We start from the raw sequence: 11,222 nt of genomic DNA, 5'->3' as shown, positions 1-11,222 counted from the left end.
GTGTTTAATTCCTACAATTAAATTCACTACACCATTGCACTATGAATTTCACTGTTACACTAATAATTTCACTACACTATTATTCGCTGGCTTTACTATACCATTTCACAAAAAAAAAAAAATAAATAAATAAATAAATAAAATACAGAAAAGAATTAGAAGAGGTATAGTGTTATTGTTCTTGTTATTGTTAGTGGTAGTAGTGGTGGTGGTGGTGGTAGTGGTGGTGGTTGATTACGTGCTCAGTTTTTGTATTTTCCTGTTATATTTCATTCATTTATTCATTTATTCATGTATCGTCTACATTTTTTCCCCACGCGTGTGTGTGTGAGTAAAATTATTTCAGGGAACTGCATGTGGTGACTGCTGGTATGGCTAGGTTAGATGTCCAGGAACCCCCCCCCACCATCTCTCTCTCTCTCTCTCTCTCTCTCTCTCTCTCTCTCTCTCTCTCTCTCTCTCTCTCTCTGTGTGTGTGTGTGTGTGTGTGTGTGTGTGTGTGTGTGTGTGTGTGTGTGTGTGTGTGTGTGTGTGTGTGTAAGAAAAAAAGAGAAAAGTGGAAGGGATATATACAAAAATAGAAAATGGAGAATAACTGAAAAAGATTGTAAGTTAGAGCAGAAAATGGAAAAATGAGAGAGAGAGAGAGAGAGAGAGAGAGAGAGAGAGAGAGAGAGAGAGAGAGAGAGAGAGAGAGAGAGAGAGAGAGAGAGAGAGAGAGAGAGAGAGAAAAAAAATAATAAGACCTTTTTAGTTCCGAAGTTCAGTTGTTACGCTAACAAAGGAGGAAACCCAGAGAAGGAGAAGGAACCTGGAATTAATCTCAAGATACATGGAATCCACAGGCCGAGGCGGAGACTCCCACAGTGCCAGGGGTTCCAGAATTAACCAGGGAAACGGACAGGCCAAAGCTGCTGGTTAACTCTTTGATAAGCAAGACGGAAGGGAACACGGATGAGGGAGAGTAGAAAGTTTAGAGGTGCAAGAGGACGAGGTGGTGGTGATGGTGGTGGTTATTAGTCAGGAAGGAAAAAGTGATAAATATGGGGAGATAAATAAGGATGTGGAAAAGGAATGGCTTAAAAAAACACACATATTGGAAAATGACAAAAAGAGATAACTGAAAAAGTGGTTGTAAATTAAAAAAGAAAAAAAGTGAATGGGCTATAAAAAAAAAAAAAATGGGGGGGGGGGAAATAGGAAACGTGAAATGGAGCTGAAAACAAAGACAAAATTAAGACACAGTTCAGATAAAAAAAAACATAAAACGTGCAGGAAAAAATATAAATATATCAAATTAAGGTAAACAGAAGGGAACATTTTAAATTTTCGAAAATAAAAAAAAACAATAAAAAAAGAGAAAAAAATCCTCCTGCCACAAAACCAACATGAAATTCATAGCTCAAAATAGAGAGGGAGAAAAAAAGAGAAAAAAGGAAAAAAAAATAACCAGAGGATTTTGAAAAGAGTTGATGAGTGTTGGTTCAAGGTGAGGAGTTGATTACACGAGTAGCTCTTGATTCCAACCCACAGCCTCCGACATGAAAGGCGAGTTGGGTAGAAGGCCACTGAATAGAGCAAGAGGCGAGGGACGCGAGGGGAGCAATGAGGACCAAGGGAGAGGCGGGGACATAACACGTGCTAGATCTACCGACTATGGTTAGGTTTGCAGTGAAATGGGAATGGTTGCGTGTTGGTGATGTAGTGGTAGTGTGATATTCCTTTGGTCTCCAGGGGAAGGAAAGGTAAAGGATGTTATTAGATTTAGCTATTGAGGTTAGAGGAGACAAGCTAAATTTGACCAGTGGGAGGATGTTGAAAAGTGAGGGAAACTTATCAAATGAGGTGAATATAAACAAAAATTTAGGAGATGTTCTATGTTAGAAAATTTGATAAGATAATATAGAAAAAAAATGAGGAAAAAGTGTGACGTAATTCAATGACACAAAAAAAAATACAGCAGAATTCTAACAAAATGAGACAAATAAGAAAACTTGTGTAAAATTTAATAATTGGGATAAAATTCAAGACAAAATTGCAAGAATGAAGCGATTCTTTTAGCAAACAAGAAATAAAAAAGACAAAAGTTTATCATCTGGAACAAAATTTAATAAAATCTAATAATGATGATAATGATGATAATGATGACGATGTAATGATGAAGCAATAATGACGATGATGACAAAATAATGTAGTAAAGATTCATTCCCGGACAAGAAACACAAAAGTAGATGATGATGATGATGATGATGATGATGATGACAATGATGATAAAGGCTATGCAACAGTGATGCAATAACGATAAAATGACACAATAATGATTTACTCCTGCGCAAAAAAATCATGAAACCAAATAATAACGATAACAATGATGCAACGATATACCAAGTCAGCATCACAGGAACCCACAAATCACCGCACAACAAAAACCACACCTAAAAACACACAAGGGCACACGAGACACGGAGACAGCGAGAGCACATGAACGCAGGCTGACAAACGCCAAGTCCCCGGCACAGGAGCAGAAAGTTTAAGGTTCGGGGAGCCATTAATTAACCAACAGAAAACAGTGGTGATAGAACACAGCCCTCGGGACCTCCACCACTGACAGGATGGGAATTGGGGACATCGATCATAGCAGGAACAGATGGGCCGTAAGGGGTGTTTGGGATGAAAATACAGAGAGGAGTAGACCGGTGCTGGTAGCCAACTGACGATGCGAAAGTTTGGTGGAGCCGAGGACGTGTTAACCAGTATTAGATTGGTGTTGTAAATGCAATTAAGATCTGGTAGTGAAATATCGAAGGTACTGAGGAAAGTTTGGTGAAGCTAAGGACGTGTTGTAAATCGAGTAAGACCTGCCAGTGAACGATCCAAGGTATATTTATATTAACAAAAGAAGGGAGGAATGCGTTAAAATTACCACGAATTTTGAAGATAAACAAAACAGCCATCAGCCATTTCAAAGTTAATGAAACGGAGGCGATAAATTACGGTGCATTAATTTCAATGTCAGTAAAAAAGGTCTTGATAAATGGCACAATAACTTTAAGGGTTCAGTAAGAATGGCCTGATAAATGGCAGAATTAGTTTAAGGAAAGTAAAGTTTCTTGATAAATGGCACGATGATTTATAAAGTATAGAGGTCAATGAAAAAAAAAAAAATGGTTGATGCATGAGTACGATAATTTGAAAAGTCAGTCAGTCAAATTTGCTCGCGAGGGCTGCTGTCATTCTAAAGCTGGCGCGAAGTCCGGTAATGAATAATGGAGTAATTTCGAAAGCCATTAAAATTTGTTGATGAAGAGTAGAGTAATGTCAGCCAACAGTATTTATTTATTTATGCATCACGGAGGTCAACCAGAAGCGAATGAGAGAGAGAGAGAGAGAGAGAGAGAGAGAGAGAGAGAGAGAGAGAGAGAGAGAGAGAGAGAGAGAGAGAGAGAGAGAGAGAGAGAGAGAGACAACAAAGAGATAGAGAAACATAAATCAACAAAAATAAAAAAAAAAAAAACACAAAAACACATGTACTCATGACAAAATAAACAAAACCACCAGTCCCCGATGAAAAAAAAGAAAAAAAAAATAGCCCAAACAAAACAAAACCGAAAAGCAAAACCGACAAGAAAAACAAATCAACAAATAATATTAAAAGAATTCCAACAGAAACTCACCCACGCCAAAACCAAGGAGAGGAAATGCCCACAACACATCTTGGAGTAGCCACCAAAACAATGGATTAAACCTGGAAATTATCTCCCTTTCCTAAACCACTGAGGCCCCTTAAAACCATAGCCAGTGTTAGCTCATACCGAGAACCCTAACCGCTGCATCATAATATTTACAGAGGCCTCGTGTGTGTAAGAGAGAGAGTGAGTGAGTGTATGTTTGTGTGTGTGTTGAGAGCATGTCGGAAAGCAAGCTGATCTGGTTTTGTAAATTTACTGCACCATGAAGGGAGGTTGTCAGGAGGAGGTAGAGGACTGGAGGTGGATCGCAGATAAGCCCTTGGCCTCCCCTCAGCTACCCACATCTAGCATCCCCTCCAGTGTTTTGCAATCGAGATGCTAGTGAGGTCTTGGTGTGTACGCTTGTATGACTGCTGGCTGGCTGAGAGGGATTGACTGACTGACTGACTGACTGTGACTGATGGACTGACTGACTGACTATGTGGCTGATTGACTGATTCTTGCCAGGAAAACGATCAAAATTAATATTTAGTAACTTCGGGAGGAGTAGTTTGAATGTGTAGCGAAGATAATTGAGATACGAGCTGTTAAAGATCTGTGTCAATACTCCCAATCAGCAGCTGTTAATGACCTTCTGCACTGTAACTATCATTTTTATCAATTCCCTTCACCTTTACTTTCTGAAGGTGAGTTTCTTTGCAGAAATGTTTCAGAATTTTCGGATAAGAAAAACTCACGCTACATTTTTATGCTAATTACAATTTTTTTCCTTTTAATACTTGATTCTCTGAGATACACTAAACAACTCTGTGGTCAGACATTTTTCCTTCAGCCATTATAAATTTTTTGGCAAATTTTTCAAAATACCTACGAAGTACAATTTTTTCCGTCTCTTTGGACGCAATATGTTTGGATTTCCGCATATATTCCTGTTTCTCAACAACAGTTCTTTGCATTATAATTCTCTCTTCTCCCCCCCAAAAAAAAAAAATTAAAATTGGTTTGTAACTTCGGCAGGAGATGGTTTGAATATGACTGACTGACTAACTGCGTGGTTGTCTGATTGACTGACTATGGTGGACTGATAAACTGACTGTGATCGATTGACTGACAGACAGACTGACTGACTGAATGAATAAAAATGAGACAGAACAATATTTTATCTCCAGGACAACTAAAGGCCTTTTCAGCAATAAGTAACAGAAATGTAAATAAAAAATGATAAAAAAAAACAAGGAAAATATAAAAGTAAGAAAGATACGGAAACATGTGTGTGTGAGAGAGAGAGAGAGAGAGAGAGAGAGAGAGAGAGAGAGAGAGAGAGAGAGAGAGAGAGAGAGAGAGAGAGAGAGAGAGAGAGAGTGTGTGTGCCTGTAGTCATCAATACACACACACACACACACACACACACACACACACACACACACACACACACACACACACACACACACACACACACACACACACACACACCTGCAAAATCCGTCCAGGAGAGTTTGCACACCAGTGACTAAATGACTAAGAGAGGTGAGTCTGAAATGCGCTCTCTCTCTCTCTCTCTCTCTCTCTCTCTCTCTCTCTCTCTCTCTCTCTCTCTCTCTCTCTCTCTCTCTCGTGTGACCGTGTGAATATCGTTTCCTCCTCTTCCTCGTTTCGTCCCCTCCTCCTCCTCCTCCTCCTCCTCCTCCTCCTCCTCCTCCTCTCATATCAGTCCTGCTCCCTTTGACCAAACTTCTCTCCCTCCTTTCATTTCTATCTTCTTATCTACTCCCTTCCTCCTTCCTTATTCATCCTCCTCTCTCTCTCTCTCTCTCTCTCTCTCTCTCTGATTCAAACTCTCATTCTCACCGCCATCCTATTTCTCTACCTCTCCCTACTTCTCCCTCCCTCTACGATTCCTCCTCCTCCTCTTTAATCACATCCTCCATACCCTTTCATAACCGGTTGCCTACACATTCATAACTTGCTGTTGACCCACCCCCATTCTCTCTCTCTCTCTCTCTCTCTCTCTCTCTCTCTCTCTCTCCTAGTCTGGAAACCCCTCCACTCAAACATGTTCCTAATCTACACTTCACTCTCACATTAATCTTACTTTCTTTACACCAAAAGTCTCCACACACACACACACACACACACACACACACACACACACACACACACACACACACACACACACACACACACACTCCACCCTCCTACACCGCTCGAGTATGAAAGAAATATTATGAAAAATGAAAAATTAAATGTGTCTGGGAAATATCTGTCTGACTGAGTGGCTGGCTGGTTGGCTGTCTGTCTGAGTGGCTGGCTGGTTGGCTAAGTGGCTGGCTGGTTGTCTGTCTATCTGTCTGTCTGGCTGTCTGGTTGTCTGGTTGTCTGGTTGGCTCGGTGGGTGGGTAGCTGGTGCATTGATTAAAGATTCTCAACTTGATAAGACTCCCAGGGGTCCGGGATTCGAATGTAGAGAGGATCTGAGCGGGTTTAAAACAATTACATACATGGGCGATTCCTTTTAGTGGGATCTCACTGCGTTTTTGGTCATAAAGGGAGGCAAAGGAGAGGGTCTGAAGAGTGGTGTTTGAGTGAGCATAACGAAGGGATGGAGGAGGAGGAGGAGGAGGTGGAGGTGGTGGTTGTGGTGGTGGTTGATGAATTGAGGGGAGAGTAGGAAGGCATTAATAATAATAATAATAATAATAATAATAATAATAATAATAATAATAATAATAATAATAATAATAATAATAGTAATGACGACAACAACAACAACAACAACAACAACAACAACAACAACAACAACAACAACAACAACAACAAACACAGGAACAAGAAGAAAACAACAACAACAAAAAAAAGATGGAAAAAAATAAGGACAAAAGAAGCAACTACAAAAAAAATAAATAAATAAATAAAATATATAAATAAACCAAACACGCCAAAAAAAGATACAAAATAATCATCGACACACACACACACACACACACACCACATATTAACCAGTCATAGTAACCAGTAACTCCTCTAATTCATTTAAACACCTCCTACATGATTTATAAACACCTTCTGGAGGCGCGAGAGAGGGAGAGACTAAGGAATGGAGTAAGAGAGACTAAATAATTAGGCCTATGTTAGGTTTAAGAGGGTGAGGGAAGTGATGAGGGGAAGGTGTGGGGTAGGAGGAATGGAAGGGAGGGGATGAGTGCATAGTATTGGACAGCATAGAAGGAATGGGTGATGGGAAAGAATGGGAGGCAGGTATGGAAGGAAGGGGTGAGGGAAAGGTATTGGGGGGATGGGGTGTGATGAGGTATGATGTACTGAGGTAATTATGGGAATATTATAATTTTTTTCCCCTTTTACCTATTTTTATTTATTTACTTGAATATATATACTTACGGGAAAAATATTACAGTCCATCCTAGATTATCGTGTTTCCTATGCTAATACATCACTTCATGCAGCATTTCCTCCCTGCTTCCTCTTCCTCCCTTCTTTCCTGATTCCATTCCTCCTCCACCTTCCCACCTCCCTCTTTTCCTGTCGTCCTTCTTCTTTTCTCTCGTCCATCATTTTTTTTTTCATTTCCTTTCTCACTTCCTCTCTATGTTCTTCCTTCTTTCCTTCTGTTATCTTTCCTAATTTTTTCCCTATTTCCTTCCTTCCTTCCATCCTTCCTTTCTCCTTCACCACCTCTCCACGTCCTTCCCTCTTTCACCTCGTTGATCCTTCCTTCCTTCTACCCTTAATATATTTCTCACTTTACCATTCCTTCCCTTCCTCCACCTTCTTCTCCTCTTCCTTCCTCTCTAAACACCATTTCCCTCCCCCTTCATGGTACCGTCCTTCCTCCTCCTCTTCCTTCGTCTTTAAACATCTGCTTGCCTCTCTCTATATTCCCCTACCTATGAAGACATGATGAGCAAGACCTTCCTTCCCTTCACTCCTTCGTGTTCCTCCTCATATGAATCATGGATGAGGTGGTTAAGTCGGTGTAGTGGCGGCGTTCCTGAGGGAGGGACCACACATAAGAGCCTCGTCAGGATGTTGAAAAATATATGTACAGATGACAGGTGTGAGTAGGGAGTAGCGTCCGAGCAGGTGTTAAGTGTTCTATAGTGTCAAGGTTTGGGCGGGTTTAGTGATGAGGTGAGGACAGGTAAGGACAGGTGAGTGAATTTGTAATTTGTGAGAGATGGTTGTGGCGTTTTACAGGTAAGTTGGGGAAGAAGCTGTTATATGAATAGGTAAATAGGAAGATTTTAGTTAAGTAATTAGACTGGCAGTTAGGCAAGTAGATAGGTAGGTAGACAGATACATATATAGATGGGTAAATAGATAGATACAGAGAGAGACAGATATAGAAACACATATTCAGCTTCATCCTAACTGCTCTAGCTCATAAAATAAAGCTACATGCGAGTGTTGTAACTTTTCACAGCTGTATAAAATTTTCAGAAACGTTGCAGCACATTAAAACAACATAAACAAACAAACAGATAGATAGATAGATAGATAGATAGATAGATAGATAGATAGATAGACTAACACAGATACATACAAACACATACAGATAGAAAGACAGATAGCACACACACACACACACACACACACACACACACACACACACACACACACACACACACACACACACACACACACACGTGGAGAAGTAAATACACAAGCACATGAAGACACAGACAGACAAACACAGACAGACACAAATAGAGAGTGCTCCTGGCCGCGAGACACACCATACGTAACAGACAAAGCAAAACACACAATAACAATACACAGTCCAGCCTTCCGTAATGCACAGGAACTGCAACAAAGGCCGCGGCAACAAGAACACGTGGAAAACTCGCACAAAGGCAACACAATAATGGCAACACAAAACATAAATCAAAAGGTTAAATTTAAACGGACCTGAAGTAAAATATTTAATTACCTGAATAAATTTGGAAGAAAAAAAAAGAAAAAAAGAGATGGTGAGAGTAAAACACAAACGCACACACATACACACACTTGTACACACACAAACCTAACAAATAATAATAATAATAATAATAATAAACACATAGAAAATAAAGGAAGGAAAAATAATTGAATGAAACACGAATATTCAAGTAAAAAGAAAGAAGGGAAGAAAGGAAGAAAGAAAAAGAAAGATACAAATCAGTAAATAAACAAAGACTGAGGAAGGAATACATAAACAAGCAAATAAACATAAAAAAAAAAAAAACGATAACACCACAACAACAACCAAGAAATAGAAAAAGAAAGAAAATTACATCGCGCAAAACTACAACAAGATGAAGACCACACACAAAAAAAAAAAACAACAACAAAAGAGTGAAAAAAAAAAAACATCAAAATGAATATTAAACAGGCAAGTCCAATTAATATGTTTCTCATACAATAAAACTATTTCAGAAGCATCACAATCCCTCGAGCGTCGGATTCATCTGGTGTGTGGTTCTGCTTGCGTTTGATCTGCAAAAAAAAACCACGCCACTCTTATTAAAGGTGGAGGTAATGAGTCTATCACTCCCACCTCCCACACTCACCCAGGTGCACATGCCTCATTAGCAAAGGTGTGTACGTATCAAAGGCAGGTGTGAAGCAAAGGTGTGTAGCAAAAGGTATTGATGCGTTAACAGGTGTGGCTTTGAAATTAAATTGTGGAATGTTTGGTTTCTCTCTCTCTCTCTCCTCTCTCTCTCTCTCTCTCTCTCTGTGGTATAGTTGAGGCCGATGTTATTGTGAAAAGGCATTATCTTCCCTCCAGGTGTGTTAAACAGGTGTGCTTGGAAATTACATACTGGAAATATTAGTTTCTTCTCCCTGTATTTGTTTTTCATTCTCTTTTTCCCTTTTCTCTCTTCTCTCTCTCTCTCTCTCTTTTTACTTATTCTCTCGTTTTCGTTTTAGAGGAGCGTTTGTGGAGAGATATTGTGAAGAGGTCTGTTTCTTTTTTCCTCTTTTCCTTCTTTTTTCCTTATGGGGGAGAGAGGGAAGGGTTTCTCATTCCTCCCTTCTTCTATTCTTCATTATTTCATTTCTATCTTTCCATCCTTGTTTTTTTTTTTTTTTTGGAGAAAGAGAGAAAGAGAAAGAGAGAGAGAGAGTAGTATTGTGAGAGGGAACTATTTCTCAATCATTTTTGGCTTATTTCTTCTCTCCTTCCTGTTTTCCTTTATTCATTTTTTTCTTCCTTCTTTCTTTTCCTTGTCTTTTTTCTACTTTTTTGGGGGAGAAGGAGAGAGGGAGAGGTGGGAGAGGGTTTTTTTTTTACAGTCTTGGTCACGCTCTCTCAAATGAAGCAACACAAATAAATAAGACAAGATGTATTACTTGTGTTATTTTCGTTAGCAAAGGAAGGTGATGTTTGGAGTACAAATTGCAATGTTATTTGATTTCTCTCTCTCTCTCTCTCTCTCTCTCTCTCTCTCTCTCTCTCTCTCTCTCTCTCTCTCTCTCTCTTTCATCTATCTATCTATCCATCTATCTATCTATCTTTCTCTCTCTCTCTCTGGTGAAAGATTGGCACGTTCAAATATAATACACACACACACACACACACACACACACACACACACACACACACACACACACACACACACATGGAGGCCAGAGTAACAGCAAACACGAACCAGAACTTTTAATGTCAGCAATTAATCAATAAAAAAATTGAGAGAGAGAGAGAGAGAGAGAGAGAGAGAGAGAGAGAGAGAGAGAGAGAGAGAGAGAGAGAGAGAGAGAGAGAGAGAGAGAGAGAGAGAGAGAGAGAGAGAGAGAGAGTCGTTATTGTCCGAATGTCTGTTATGTTCGGAGTTTTTTTTTTTTTTTAACACCTGATTGAGAAAAATTAGAAAAAAAAAATCCAGAGCAAATATATTCATTATCTCAGAAAAAAAAAATAGAAAATGACAACAATTTATTTTTTTCCTTCAAATCTTTTTTTTTTTCAATTAATCCTTTCCTTATTAATTCGTGATAAGTTTTTTGATCCAATTAAATGATAAGCGCACACACACACACACACACACACACACACACCACACACACACACACACACACACACACAGCTGCTCGAAAAATGACCTACGTTTTATTTACTTTTTTTTTTCCCCTCCATTTCTTCCTCTCTTTTATTCTTTCCATTTTCTTTTCATGTGGCAAATATTTCCCTTCATGCTGCATTCATTTGTTTCCTTGATTTCCTTGCAGTCTGAGTCGATTTGTTGCCATCATTCATTCACTTGTGCCTTTAAAGAGGAGGAGGAGGAGGAGGAGGAGGAGGAGGGAGGAGGAGGAGGAGGAGGAGGAGGAGGAGGAGGAGGAGGAGGAAGAGGAGGAGGAGGAGGAGGACAAAATAACAGGAATAAAGTACAGGACGACGAAGAAAAAAAAGAAGAGGAAGACGAGGATGACGAAGAGGAAGGAAGCAAGAAAGAAGAGTAAAAAAAGGGAAGAAGAGTAAAAAGAGGAAGAAAGGAAGGAAAGGAACAAGAAAAAGAAGGAGATATGAAAAAC

The sequence above is a fragment of the Scylla paramamosain genome, chromosome 20 (assembly GCF_035594125.1).
Source record: "Scylla paramamosain isolate STU-SP2022 chromosome 20, ASM3559412v1, whole genome shotgun sequence".
Classification (NCBI taxonomy): domain Eukaryota; kingdom Metazoa; phylum Arthropoda; class Malacostraca; order Decapoda; family Portunidae; genus Scylla; species Scylla paramamosain.
The sequence above is the reverse complement of the archived record's forward strand: the minus strand, read 5'-3'. Positions refer to the sequence as shown.